This window comes from Crinia signifera, chromosome 6 (genome assembly GCF_055691185.1).
Source record: "Crinia signifera chromosome 6, ASM5569118v1, whole genome shotgun sequence".
NCBI classification, from domain to species: domain Eukaryota; kingdom Metazoa; phylum Chordata; class Amphibia; order Anura; family Myobatrachidae; genus Crinia; species Crinia signifera.
Window position 1 is genome coordinate 217,927,288 of NC_139222.1, and position 14,224 is coordinate 217,941,511.

Consider the following 14,224-nt stretch of genomic DNA (forward strand, 5'->3'; position numbering starts at 1 on the left):
CTGCCACATGAATGCCTGTCCATCTGACTGTCTACTACTGCTGCTGAATGGGCTCAAAACAGGAAAGCCGTCATTGCACCTGATTGTGCAAGATTCCTCCTTCTCCTCTGCAGCAGCTAGCTGATTGATTTACTCAGCAGCAGTTCGTCAGGGACACAGGCATGCAGCAGCAAAGAGCGAGGAGACAGCTGGCTGCTGCTGCTTGCCTGTTGGTCGTCTGCCTAGTGGGTGTGTGTCTGTTGACGCGACGTCAACAGACGGGGCGGAGCACATGCAAATTTGGCCTCCTACCCAGCTGAGGCACCCTGCCCGCCCGCCGACGACCTAATCACAAAATCAGTTGGATGGCTACTCGTCCTCCGGTCCCTGTCCAGCACTTCAAGTCCTATTCACACCTGCCGTACAGCCAGGTATCTTTCAGACTGCAACGACATAGAAGTGATGTGTGTGTGTTAGATGTGTCCGTGGTGCTGATCTCTTCTGCACCAGTGTTGGTGGCCGAATTCCGGTTCGCGCGCTTTGCTGGGACCCCATTCGGGTTATCGCTTCTCGGCCTTTTGGCTAAGATCAAGTGTAGTATCTGTTCTTATCAGTTTAATATCTGATACGCCCCCTATCTGGGGGCCATATATTAAATGGATTTTTAGAACAGGGAGATGGAAGAAGAGCTTGCTCTGTCCACTCCACGCATTGACCTGGTATTGCAGTACTTCCAGGACCGGTGCACCTTCCTAATCTGTTATCCAAAAAAAGACTATTTCCATTCCTGGCACTTAATTTGGAGTATCAATTGTTTGTGCACCTTTGTACTAACTTTGTATTTAGAAATGCATGCATTTGCTGCTTCAAGGTTTAACCCTTGTGCATAAATACTTTGAAATCCTGCCTCCAGTGTATCATTTTGTGACTATTTCTTGACTCCTTGAATTGTACTTTCTGGAATCGAGGCAGTTAAATATTTTTACGTGACACTACACTTGATATCAGCATATGCGGCCTAGCCAAAAGACCGGAAGCCTGCCTAAATTAAATGACTTATCAATCGCTGCGACCTCCCAAAAAATAGGCAAACACTATGTGACTTACCTACGATCTTTCCACGGAAACATCAACTGGATCACAGCAATGGCATTTTTGGACCCCCCTCCCTCTCCATTTGAAATGGCTTGGTTTTTTTTTTGCTTTTTCTTTCTTGATCTCTTATATTTTTTTTCTTTTCTTTTTGCGCTCTCTTTTCTCTCTCTTTTGTTTTGGGAAATTTTTTTCCTCTTTCCTCTCTTTTGTTTTGGGAATTTTTTTTCCTCTTCCATTTTTTTTTGCCGAGCCCAACAATTGATGATCATTGAGAGGGGGATTTAGAAAAAGTATCACTTACCTTCTTCGGACCATCATTTGGGTGGTAACTGCCAATAAAAGAAAACATTGGCCCACCCAGCTCACCTACACATGACTGTCCTGTCTGCCTGTCTGTTCCAAGTGACTGTCTGGCTGTCAGGTTCCGCCGGATTCCGAGTGAGCAGCTTGTGATGTCATAGAGGGCAGATTGTGATGTCACACAAAGGGTCCTGCCACATGAATGCCTGTCCATCTGACTGTCTACTACTGCTGCTGAATGGGCTCAAAACAGGAAAGCCGTCATTGCACCTGATTGTGCAAGATTCCTCCTTCTCCTCTGCAGCAGCTAGCTGATTGATTTACTCAGCAGCAGTTCGTCAGGGACACAGGCATGCAGCAGCAAAGAGCGAGGAGACAGCTGGCTGCTGCTGCTTGCCTGTTGGTCGTCTGCCTAGTGGGTGTGTGTCTGTTGACGCGACGTCAACAGACGGGGCGGAGCACATGCAAATTTGGCCTCCTACCCAGCTGAGGCACCCTGCCCGCCCGCCGACGACCTAATCACAAAATCAGTTGGATGGCTACTCGTCCTCCGGTCCCTGTCCAGCACTTCAAGTCCTATTCACACCTGCCGTACAGCCAGGTATCTTTCAGACTGCAACGACATAGAAGTGATGTGTGTGTGTTAGATGTGTCCGTGGTGCTGATCTCTTCTGCACCAGTGTTGGTGGCCGAATTCCGGTTCGCGCGCTTTGCTGGGACCCCATTCGGGTTATCGCTTCTCGGCCTTTTGGCTAAGATCAAGTGTAGTATCTGTTCTTATCAGTTTAATATCTGATACGCCCCCTATCTGGGGGCCATATATTAAATGGATTTTTAGAACAGGGAGATGGAAGAAGAGCTTGCTCTGTCCACTCCACGCATTGACCTGGTATTGCAGTACTTCCAGGACCGGTGCACCTTCCTAATCTGTTATCCAAAAAAAGACTATTTCCATTCCTGGCACTTAATTTGGAGTATCAATTGTTTGTGCACCTTTGTACTAACTTTGTATTTAGAAATGCATGCATTTGCTGCTTCAAGGTTTAACCCTTGTGCATAAATACTTTGAAATCCTGCCTCCAGTGTATCATTTTGTGACTATTTCTTGACTCCTTGAATTGTACTTTCTGGAATCGAGGCAGTTAAATATTTTTACGTGACACTACACTTGATATCAGCATATGCGGCCTAGCCAAAAGACCGGAAGCCTGCCTAAATTAAATGACTTATCAATCGCTGCGACCTCCCAAAAAATAGGCAAACACTATGTGACTTACCTACGATCTTTCCACGGAAACATCAACTGGATCACAGCAATGGCATTTTTGGACCCCCCTCCCTCTCCATTTGAAATGGCTTGGGGTTTTTTTTGCTTTTTCTTTCTTGATCTCTTATATTTTTTTTCTTTTCTTTTTGCGCTCTCTTTTCTCTCTCTTTTGTTTTGGGAAATTTTTTTCCTCTTTCCTCTCTTTTGTTTTGGGAATTTTTTTTCCTCTTCCATTTTTTTTTGCCGAGCCCAACAATTGATGATCATTGAGAGGGGGATTTAGAAAAAGTATCACTTACCTTCTTCGGACCATCATTTGGGTGGTAACTGCCAATAAAAGAAAACATTGGCCCACCCAGCTCACCTACACATGACTGTCCTGTCTGCCTGTCTGTTCCAAGTGACTGTCTGGCTGTCAGGTTCCGCCGGATTCCGAGTGAGCAGCTTGTGATGTCATAGAGGGCAGATTGTGATGTCACACAAAGGGTCCTGCCACATGAATGACTGTCCATCTGACTGTCTACTACTGCTGCTGAATGGGCTCAAAACAGGAAAGCCGTCATTGCACCTGATTGTGCAAGATTCCTCCTTCTCCTCTGCAGCAGCTAGCTGATTGATTTACTCAGCAGCAGTTCGTCAGGGACACAGGCATGCAGCAGCAAAGAGCGAGGAGACAGCTGGCTGCTGCTGCTTGCCTGTTGGTCGTCTGCCTAGTGGGTGTGTGTCTGTTGACGCGACGTCAACAGACGGGGCGGAGCACATGCAAATTTGGCCTCCTACCCAGCTGAGGCACCCTGCCCGCCCGCCGACGACCTAATCACAAAATCAGTTGGATGGCTACTCGTCCTCCGGTCCCTGTCCAGCACTTCAAGTCCTATTCACACCTGCCATACAGCCAGGTATCTTTCAGACTGCAACGACATAGAAGTGATGTGTGTGTGTTAGATGTGTCCGTGGTGCTGATCTCTTCTGCACCAGTGTTGGTGGCCGAATTCCGGTTCGCGCGCTTTGCTGGGACCCCATTCGGGTTATCGCTTCTCGGCCTTTTGGCTAAGATCAAGTGTAGTATCTGTTCTTATCAGTTTAATATCTGATACGCCCCCTATCTGGGGGCCATATATTAAATGGATTTTTAGAACAGGGAGATGGAAGAAGAGCTTGCTCTGTCCACTCCACGCATTGACCTGGTATTGCAGTACTTCCAGGACCGGTGCACCTTCCTAATCTGTTATCCAAAAAAAGACTATTTCCATTCCTGGCACTTAATTTGGAGTATCAATTGTTTGTGCACCTTTGTACTAACTTTGTATTTAGAAATGCATGCATTTGCTGCTTCAAGGTTTAACCCTTGTGCATAAATACTTTGAAATCCTGCCTCCAGTGTATCATTTTGTGACTATTTCTTGACTCCTTGAATTGTACTTTCTGGAATCGAGGCAGTTAAATATTTTTACGTGACACTACACTTGATATCAGCATATGCGGCCTAGCCAAAAGACCGGAAGCCTGCCTAAATTAAATGACTTATCAATCGCTGCGACCTCCCAAAAAATAGGCAAACACTATGTGACTTACCTACGATCTTTCCACGGAAACATCAACTGGATCACAGCAATGGCATTTTTGGACCCCCCTCCCTCTCCATTTGAAATGGCTTGGTTTTTTTTTTGCTTTTTCTTTCTTGATCTCTTATATTTTTTTTCTTTTCTTTTTGCGCTCTCTTTTCTCTCTCTTTTGTTTTGGGAAATTTTTTTCCTCTTTCCTCTCTTTTGTTTTGGGAATTTTTTTTCCTCTTCCATTTTTTTTTGCCGAGCCCAACAATTGATGATCATTGAGAGGGGGATTTAGAAAAAGTATCACTTACCTTCTTCGGACCATCATTTGGGTGGTAACTGCCAATAAAAGAAAACATTGGCCCATCCAGCTCACCTACACATGACTGTCCTGTCTGCCTGTCTGTTCCAAGTGACTGTCTGGCTGTCAGGTTCCGCCGGATTCCGAGTGAGCAGCTTGTGATGTCATAGAGGGCAGATTGTGATGTCACACAAAGGGTCCTGCCACATGAATGCCTGTCCATCTGACTGTCTACTACTGCTGCTGAATGGGCTCAAAACAGGAAAGCCGTCATTGCACCTGATTGTGCAAGATTCCTCCTTCTCCTCTGCAGCAGCTAGCTGATTGATTTACTCAGCAGCAGTTCGTCAGGGACACAGGCATGCAGCAGCAAAGAGCGAGGAGACAGCTGGCTGCTGCTGCTTGCCTGTTGGTCGTCTGCCTAGTGGGTGTGTGTCTGTTGACGCGACGTCAACAGACGGGGCGGAGCACATGCAAATTTGGCCTCCTACCCAGCTGAGGCACCCTGCCCGCCCGCCGACGACCTAATCACAAAATCAGTTGGATGGCTACTCGTCCTCCGGTCCCTGTCCAGCACTTCAAGTCCTATTCACACCTGCCGTACAGCCAGGTATCTTTCAGACTGCAACGACATAGAAGTGATGTGTGTGTGTTAGATGTGTCCGTGGTGCTGATCTCTTCTGCACCAGTGTTGGTGGCCGAATTCCGGTTCGCGCGCTTTGCTGGGACCCCATTCGGGTTATCGCTTCTCGGCCTTTTGGCTAAGATCAAGTGTAGTATCTGTTCTTATCAGTTTAATATCTGATACGCCCCCTATCTGGGGGCCATATATTAAATGGATTTTTAGAACAGGGAGATGGAAGAAGAGCTTGCTCTGTCCACTCCACGCATTGACCTGGTATTGCAGTACTTCCAGGACCGGTGCACCTTCCTAATCTGTTATCCAAAAAAAGACTATTTCCATTCCTGGCACTTAATTTGGAGTATCAATTGTTTGTGCACCTTTGTACTAACTTTGTATTTAGAAATGCATGCATTTGCTGCTTCAAGGTTTAACCCTTGTGCATAAATACTTTGAAATCCTGCCTCCAGTGTATCATTTTGTGACTATTTCTTGACTCCTTGAATTGTACTTTCTGGAATCGAGGCAGTTAAATATTTTTACGTGACACTACACTTGATATCAGCATATGCGGCCTAGCCAAAAGACCGGAAGCCTGCCTAAATTAAATGACTTATCAATCGCTGCGACCTCCCAAAAAATAGGCAAACACTATGTGACTTACCTACGATCTTTCCACGGAAACATCAACTGGATCACAGCAATGGCATTTTTGGACCCCCCTCCCTCTCCATTTGAAATGGCTTGGGGTTTTTTTTGCTTTTTCTTTCTTGATCTCTTATATTTTTTTTCTTTTCTTTTTGCGCTCTCTTTTCTCTCTCTTTTGTTTTGGGAAATTTTTTTCCTCTTTCCTCTCTTTTGTTTTGGGAATTTTTTTTCCTCTTCCATTTTTTTTTGCCGAGCCCAACAATTGATGATCATTGAGAGGGGGATTTAGAAAAAGTATCACTTACCTTCTTCGGACCATCATTTGGGTGGTAACTGCCAATAAAAGAAAACATTGGCCCACCCAGCTCACCTACACATGACTGTCCTGTCTGCCTGTCTGTTCCAAGTGACTGTCTGGCTGTCAGGTTCCGCCGGATTCCGAGTGAGCAGCTTGTGATGTCATAGAGGGCAGATTGTGATGTCACACAAAGGGTCCTGCCACATGAATGCCTGTCCATCTGACTGTCTACTACTGCTGCTGAATGGGCTCAAAACAGGAAAGCCGTCATTGCACCTGATTGTGCAAGATTCCTCCTTCTCCTCTGCAGCAGCTAGCTGATTGATTTACTCAGCAGCAGTTCGTCAGGGACACAGGCATGCAGCAGCAAAGAGCGAGGAGACAGCTGGCTGCTGCTGCTTGCCTGTTGGTCGTCTGCCTAGTGGGTGTGTGTCTGTTGACGCGACGTCAACAGACGGGGCGGAGCACATGCAAATTTGGCCTCCTACCCAGCTGAGGCACCCTGCCCGCCCGCCGACGACCTAATCACAAAATCAGTTGGATGGCTACTCGTCCTCCGGTCCCTGTCCAGCACTTCAAGTCCTATTCACACCTGCCGTACAGCCAGGTATCTTTCAGACTGCAACGACATAGAAGTGATGTGTGTGTGTTAGATGTGTCCGTGGTGCTGATCTCTTCTGCACCAGTGTTGGTGGCCGAATTCCGGTTCGCGCGCTTTGCTGGGACCCCATTCGGGTTATCGCTTCTCGGCCTTTTGGCTAAGATCAAGTGTAGTATCTGTTCTTATCAGTTTAATATCTGATACGCCCCCTATCTGGGGGCCATATATTAAATGGATTTTTAGAACAGGGAGATGGAAGAAGAGCTTGCTCTGTCCACTCCACGCATTGACCTGGTATTGCAGTACTTCCAGGACCGGTGCACCTTCCTAATCTGTTATCCAAAAAAAGACTATTTCCATTCCTGGCACTTAATTTGGAGTATCAATTGTTTGTGCACCTTTGTACTAACTTTGTATTTAGAAATGCATGCATTTGCTGCTTCAAGGTTTAACCCTTGTGCATAAATACTTTGAAATCCTGCCTCCAGTGTATCATTTTGTGACTATTTCTTGACTCCTTGAATTGTACTTTCTGGAATCGAGGCAGTTAAATATTTTTACGTGACACTACACTTGATATCAGCATATGCGGCCTAGCCAAAAGACCGGAAGCCTGCCTAAATTAAATGACTTATCAATCGCTGCGACCTCCCAAAAAATAGGCAAACACTATGTGACTTACCTACGATCTTTCCACGGAAACATCAACTGGATCACAGCAATGGCATTTTTGGACCCCCCTCCCTCTCCATTTGAAATGGCTTGGTTTTTTTTTTGCTTTTTCTTTCTTGATCTCTTATATTTTTTTTCTTTTCTTTTTGCGCTCTCTTTTCTCTCTCTTTTGTTTTGGGAAATTTTTTTCCTCTTTCCTCTCTTTTGTTTTGGGAATTTTTTTTCCTCTTCCATTTTTTTTTGCCGAGCCCAACAATTGATGATCATTGAGAGGGGGATTTAGAAAAAGTATCACTTACCTTCTTCGGACCATCATTTGGGTGGTAACTGCCAATAAAAGTAAACATTGGCCCACCCAGCTCACCTACACATGACTGTCCTGTCTGCCTGTCTGTTCCAAGTGACTGTCTGGCTGTCAGGTTCCGCCGGATTCCGAGTGAGCAGCTTGTGATGTCATAGAGGGCAGATTGTGATGTCACACAAAGGGTCCTGCCACATGAATGCCTGTCCATCTGACTGTCTACTACTGCTGCTGAATGGGCTCAAAACAGGAAAGCCGTCATTGCACCTGATTGTGCAAGATTCCTCCTTCTCCTCTGCAGCAGCTAGCTGATTGATTTACTCAGCAGCAGTTCGTCAGGGACACAGGCATGCAGCAGCAAAGAGCGAGGAGACAGCTGGCTGCTGCTGCTTGCCTGTTGGTCGTCTGCCTAGTGGGTGTGTGTCTGTTGACGCGACGTCAACAGACGGGGCGGAGCACATGCAAATTTGGCCTCCTACCCAGCTGAGGCACCCTGCCCGCCCGCCGACGACCTAATCACAAAATCAGTTGGATGGCTACTCGTCCTCCGGTCCCTGTCCAACACTTCAAGTCCTATTCACACCTGCCGTACAGCCAGGTATCTTTCAGACTGCAACGACATAGAAGTGATGTGTGTGTGTTAGATGTGTCCGTGGTGCTGATCTCTTCTGCACCAGTGTTGGTGGCCGAATTCCGGTTCGCGCGCTTTGCTGGGACCCCATTCGGGTTATCGCTTCTCGGCCTTTTGGCTAAGATCAAGTGTAGTATCTGTTCTTATCAGTTTAATATCTGATACGCCCCCTATCTGGGGGCCATATATTAAATGGATTTTTAGAACAGGGAGATGGAAGAAGAGCTTGCTCTGTCCACTCCACGCATTGACCTGGTATTGCAGTACTTCCAGGACCGGTGCACCTTCCTAATCTGTTATCCAAAAAAAGACTATTTCCATTCCTGGCACTTAATTTGGAGTATCAATTGTTTGTGCACCTTTGTACTAACTTTGTATTTAGAAATGCATGCATTTGCTGCTTCAAGGTTTAACCCTTGTGCATAAATACTTTGAAATCCTGCCTCCAGTGTATCATTTTGTGACTATTTCTTGACTCCTTGAATTGTACTTTCTGGAATCGAGGCAGTTAAATATTTTTACGTGACACTACACTTGATATCAGCATATGCGGCCTAGCCAAAAGACCGGAAGCCTGCCTAAATTAAATGACTTATCAATCGCTGCGACCTCCCAAAAAATAGGCAAACACTATGTGACTTACCTACGATCTTTCCACGGAAACATCAACTGGATCACAGCAATGGCATTTTTGGACCCCCCTCCCTCTCCATTTGAAATGGCTTGGTTTTTTTTTTGCTTTTTCTTTCTTGATCTCTTATATTTTTTTTCTTTTCTTTTTGCGCTCTCTTTTCTCTCTCTTTTGTTTTGGGAAATTTTTTTCCTCTTTCCTCTCTTTTGTTTTGGGAATTTTTTTTCCTCTTCCATTTTTTTTTGCCGAGCCCAACAATTGATGATCATTGAGAGGGGGATTTAGAAAAAGTATCACTTACCTTCTTCGGACCATCATTTGGGTGGTAACTGCCAATAAAAGAAAACATTGGCCCATCCAGCTCACCTACACATGACTGTCCTGTCTGCCTGTCTGTTCCAAGTGACTGTCTGGCTGTCAGGTTCCGCCGGATTCCGAGTGAGCAGCTTGTGATGTCATAGAGGGCAGATTGTGATGTCACACAAAGGGTCCTGCCACATGAATGCCTGTCCATCTGACTGTCTACTACTGCTGCTGAATGGGCTCAAAACAGGAAAGCCGTCATTGCACCTGATTGTGCAAGATTCCTCCTTCTCCTCTGCAGCAGCTAGCTGATTGATTTACTCAGCAGCAGTTCGTCAGGGACACAGGCATGCAGCAGCAAAGAGCGAGGAGACAGCTGGCTGCTGCTGCTTGCCTGTTGGTCGTCTGCCTAGTGGGTGTGTGTCTGTTGACGCGACGTCAACAGACGGGGCGGAGCACATGCAAATTTGGCCTCCTACCCAGCTGAGGCACCCTGCCCGTCCGCCGACGACCTAATCACAAAATCAGTTGGATGGCTACTCGTCCTCCGGTCCCTGTCCAGCACTTCAAGTCCTATTCACACCTGCCGTACAGCCAGGTATCTTTCAGACTGCAACGACATAGAAGTGATGTGTGTGTGTTAGATGTGTCCGTGGTGCTGATCTCTTCTGCACCAGTGTTGGTGGCCGAATTCCGGTTCGCGCGCTTTGCTGGGACCCCATTCGGGTTATCGCTTCTCGGCCTTTTGGCTAAGATCAAGTGTAGTATCTGTTCTTATCAGTTTAATATCTGATACGCCCCCTATCTGGGGGCCATATATTAAATGGATTTTTAGAACAGGGAGATGGAAGAAGAGCTTGCTCTGTCCACTCCACGCATTGACCTGGTATTGCAGTACTTCCAGGACCGGTGCACCTTCCTAATCTGTTATCCAAAAAAAGACTATTTCCATTCCTGGCACTTAATTTGGAGTATCAATTGTTTGTGCACCTTTGTACTAACTTTGTATTTAGAAATGCATGCATTTGCTGCTTCAAGGTTTAACCCTTGTGCATAAATACTTTGAAATCCTGCCTCCAGTGTATCATTTTGTGACTATTTCTTGACTCCTTGAATTGTACTTTCTGGAATCGAGGCAGTTAAATATTTTTACGTGACACTACACTTGATATCAGCATATGCGGCCTAGCCAAAAGACCGGAAGCCTGCCTAAATTAAATGACTTATCAATCGCTGTGACCTCCCAAAAAATAGGCAAACACTATGTGACTTACCTACGATCTTTCCACGGAAACATCAACTGGATCACAGCAATGGCATTTTTGGACCCCCCTCCCTCTCCATTTGAAATGGCTTGGTTTTTTTTTTGCTTTTTCTTTCTTGATCTCTTATATTTTTTTTCTTTTCTTTTTGCGCTCTCTTTTCTCTCTCTTTTGTTTTGGGAAATTTTTTTCCTCTTTCCTCTCTTTTGTTTTGGGAATTTTTTTTCCTCTTCCATTTTTTTTTGCCGAGCCCAACAATTGATGATCATTGAGAGGGGGATTTAGAAAAAGTATCACTTACCTTCTTCGGACCATCATTTGGGTGGTAACTGCCAATAAAAGAAAACATTGGCCCACCCAGCTCACCTACACATGACTGTCCTGTCTGCCTGTCTGTTCCAAGTGACTGTCTGGCTGTCAGGTTCCGCCGGATTCCTGCCGGATTCCGAGTGAGCAGCTTGTGATGTCATAGAGGGCAGATTGTGATGTCACACAAAGGGTCCTGCCACATGAATGCCTGTCCATCTGACTGTCTACTACTGCTGCTGAATGGGCTCAAAACAGGAAAGCCGTCATTGCACCTGATTGTGCAAGATTCCTCCTTCTCCTCTGCAGCAGCTAGCTGATTGATTTACTCAGCAGCAGTTCGTCAGGGACACAGGCATGCAGCAGCAAAGAGCGAGGAGACAGCTGGCTGCTGCTGCTTGCCTGTTGGTCGTCTGCCTAGTGGGTGTGGGTCTGTTGACGCGACGTCAACAGACGGGGCGGAGCACATGCAAATTTGGCCTCCTACCCAGCTGAGGCACCCTGCCCGCCCGCCGACGACCTAATCACAAAATCAGTTGGATGGCTACTCGTCCTCCGGTCCCTGTCCAGCACTTCAAGTCCTATTCACACCTGCCGTACAGCCAGGTATCTTTCAGACTGCAACGACATAGAAGTGATGTGTGTGTGTTAGATGTGTCCGTGGTGCTGATCTCTTCTGCACCAGTGTTGGTGGCCGAATTCCGGTTCGCGCGCTTTGCTGGGACCCCATTCGGGTTATCGCTTCTCGGCCTTTTGGCTAAGATCAAGTGTAGTATCTGTTCTTATCAGTTTAATATCTGATACGCCCCCTATCTGGGGGCCATATATTAAATGGATTTTTAGAACAGGGAGATGGAAGAAGAGCTTGCTCTGTCCACTCCACGCATTGACCTGGTATTGCAGTACTTCCAGGACCGGTGCACCTTCCTAATCTGTTATCCAAAAAAAGACTATTTCCATTCCTGGCACTTAATTTGGAGTATCAATTGTTTGTGCACCTTTGTACTAACTTTGTATTTAGAAATGCATGCATTTGCTGCTTCAAGGTTTAACCCTTGTGCATAAATACTTTGAAATCCTGCCTCCAGTGTATCATTTTGTGACTATTTCTTGACTCCTTGAATTGTACTTTCTGGAATCGAGGCAGTTAAATATTTTTACGTGACACTACACTTGATATCAGCATATGCGGCCTAGCCAAAAGACCGGAAGCCTGCCTAAATTAAATGACTTATCAATCGCTGCGACCTCCCAAAAAATAGGCAAACACTATGTGACTTACCTACGATCTTTCCACGGAAACATCAACTGGATCACAGCAATGGCATTTTTGGACCCCCCTCCCTCTCCATTTGAAATGGCTTGGTTTTTTTTTTGCTTTTTCTTTCTTGATCTCTTATATTTTTTTTCTTTTCTTTTTGCGCTCTCTTTTCTCTCTCTTTTGTTTTGGGAAATTTTTTTCCTCTTTCCTCTCTTTTGTTTTGGGAATTTTTTTTCCTCTTCCATTTTTTTTTGCCGAGCCCAACAATTGATGATCATTGAGAGGGGGATTTAGAAAAAGTATCACTTACCTTCTTCGGACCATCATTTGGGTGGTAACTGCCAATAAAAGAAAACATTGGCCCACCCAGCTCACCTACACATGACTGTCCTGTCTGCCTGTCTGTTCCAAGTGACTGTCTGGCTGTCAGGTTCCGCCGGATTCCGAGTGAGCAGCTTGTGATGTCATAGAGGGCAGATTGTGATGTCACACAAAGGGTCCTGCCACATGAATGCCTGTCCATCTGACTGTCTACTACTGCTGCTGAATGGGCTCAAAACAGGAAAGCCGTCATTGCACCTGATTGTGCAAGATTCCTCCTTCTCCTCTGCAGCAGCTAGCTGATTGATTTACTCAGCAGCAGTTCGTCAGGGACACAGGCATGCAGCAGCAAAGAGCGAGGAGACAGCTGGCTGCTGCTGCTTGCCTGTTGGTCGTCTGCCTAGTGGGTGTGTGTCTGTTGACGCGACGTCAACAGACGGGGCGGAGCACATGCAAATTTGGCCTCCTACCCAGCTGAGGCACCCTGCCCGCCCGCCGACGACCTAATCACAAAATCAGTTGGATGGCTACTCGTCCTCCGGTCCCTGTCCAGCACTTCAAGTCCTATTCACACCTGCCGTACAGCCAGGTATCTTTCAGACTGCAACGACATAGAAGTGATGTGTGTGTGTTAGATGTGTCCGTGGTGCTGATCTCTTCTGCACCAGTGTTGGTGGCCGAATTCCGGTTTGCGCGCTTTGCTGGGACCCCATTCGGGTTATCGCTTCTCGGCCTTTTGGCTAAGATCAAGTGTAGTATCTGTTCTTATCAGTTTAATATCTGATACGCCCCCTATCTGGGGGCCATATATTAAATGGATTTTTAGAACAGGGAGATGGAAGAAGAGCTTGCTCTGTCCACTCCACGCATTGACCTGGTATTGCAGTACTTCCAGGACCGGTGCACCTTCCTAATCTGTTATCCAAAAAAAGACTATTTCCATTCCTGGCACTTAATTTGGAGTATCAATTGTTTGTGCACCTTTGTACTAACTTTGTATTTAGAAATGCATGCATTTGCTGCTTCAAGGTTTAACCCTTGTGCATAAATACTTTGAAATCCTGCCTCCAGTGTATCATTTTGTGACTATTTCTTGACTCCTTGAATTGTACTTTCTGGAATCGAGGCAGTTAAATATTTTTACGTGACACTACACTTGATATCAGCATATGCGGCCTAGCCAAAAGACCGGAAGCCTGCCTAAATTAAATGACTTATCAATCGCTGCGACCTCCCAAAAAATAGGCAAACACTATGTGACTTACCTACGATCTTTCCACGGAAACATCAACTGGATCACAGCAATGGCATTTTTGGACCCCCCTCCCTCTCCATTTGAAATGGCTTGGGGTTTTTTTTGCTTTTTCTTTCTTGATCTCTTATATTTTTTTTCTTTTCTTTTTGCGCTCTCTTTTCTCTCTCTTTTGTTTTGGGAAATTTTTTTCCTCTTTCCTCTCTTTTGTTTTGGGAATTTTTTTTCCTCTTCCATTTTTTTTTGCCGAGCCCAACAATTGATGATCATTGAGAGGGGGATTTAGAAAAAGTATCACTTACCTTCTTCGGACCATCATTTGGGTGGTAACTGCCAATAAAAGAAAACATTGGCCCACCCAGCTCACCTACACATGACTGTCCTGTCTGCCTGTCTGTTCCAAGTGACTGTCTGGCTGTCAGGTTCCGCCGGATTCCGAGTGAGCAGCTTGTGATGTCATAGAGGGCAGATTGTGATGTCACACAAAGGGTCCTGCCACATGAATGCCTGTCCATCTGACTGTCTACTACTGCTGCTGAATGGGCTCAAAACAGGAAAGCCGTCATTGCACCTGATTGTGCAAGATTCCTCCTTCTCCTCTGCAGCAGCTAGCTGATTGA

The 14,224-nt window shown here is 46.0% G+C and overlaps 9 non-coding genes across 9 annotated transcripts; all 9 read left to right on the top strand.

Moving 5' to 3' along the window:
• Positions 1-541: 541 nt before the first annotated feature.
• LOC146012229 (U2 spliceosomal RNA) lies at positions 542-732 on the top strand. Its single transcript, XR_014445400.1, has one exon. It is a non-coding gene; the product is annotated as a U2 spliceosomal RNA (small nuclear RNA).
• A 1,374-nt stretch (positions 733-2,106) lies between these two features.
• LOC146012230 (U2 spliceosomal RNA) lies at positions 2,107-2,297 on the top strand. Its single transcript, XR_014445401.1, has one exon. It is a non-coding gene; the product is annotated as a U2 spliceosomal RNA (small nuclear RNA).
• A 1,374-nt stretch (positions 2,298-3,671) lies between these two features.
• LOC146012231 (U2 spliceosomal RNA) lies at positions 3,672-3,862 on the top strand. The gene has a single exon (XR_014445402.1). It is a non-coding gene; the product is annotated as a U2 spliceosomal RNA (small nuclear RNA).
• A 1,374-nt stretch (positions 3,863-5,236) lies between these two features.
• LOC146012232 (U2 spliceosomal RNA) lies at positions 5,237-5,427 on the top strand. Its single transcript, XR_014445403.1, has one exon. It is a non-coding gene; the product is annotated as a U2 spliceosomal RNA (small nuclear RNA).
• A 1,374-nt stretch (positions 5,428-6,801) lies between these two features.
• On the top strand, positions 6,802-6,992 carry LOC146012233 (U2 spliceosomal RNA). Its single transcript, XR_014445404.1, has one exon. It is a non-coding gene; the product is annotated as a U2 spliceosomal RNA (small nuclear RNA).
• A 1,374-nt stretch (positions 6,993-8,366) lies between these two features.
• LOC146012234 (U2 spliceosomal RNA) lies at positions 8,367-8,557 on the top strand. The gene has a single exon (XR_014445405.1). It is a non-coding gene; the product is annotated as a U2 spliceosomal RNA (small nuclear RNA).
• A 1,374-nt stretch (positions 8,558-9,931) lies between these two features.
• On the top strand, positions 9,932-10,122 carry LOC146012235 (U2 spliceosomal RNA). The gene has a single exon (XR_014445406.1). It is a non-coding gene; the product is annotated as a U2 spliceosomal RNA (small nuclear RNA).
• A 1,385-nt stretch (positions 10,123-11,507) lies between these two features.
• LOC146012236 (U2 spliceosomal RNA) lies at positions 11,508-11,698 on the top strand. Its single transcript, XR_014445407.1, has one exon. It is a non-coding gene; the product is annotated as a U2 spliceosomal RNA (small nuclear RNA).
• A 1,374-nt stretch (positions 11,699-13,072) lies between these two features.
• On the top strand, positions 13,073-13,263 carry LOC146012237 (U2 spliceosomal RNA). The gene has a single exon (XR_014445408.1). It is a non-coding gene; the product is annotated as a U2 spliceosomal RNA (small nuclear RNA).
• The last annotated feature ends 961 nt before the right edge of the window (positions 13,264-14,224 follow it).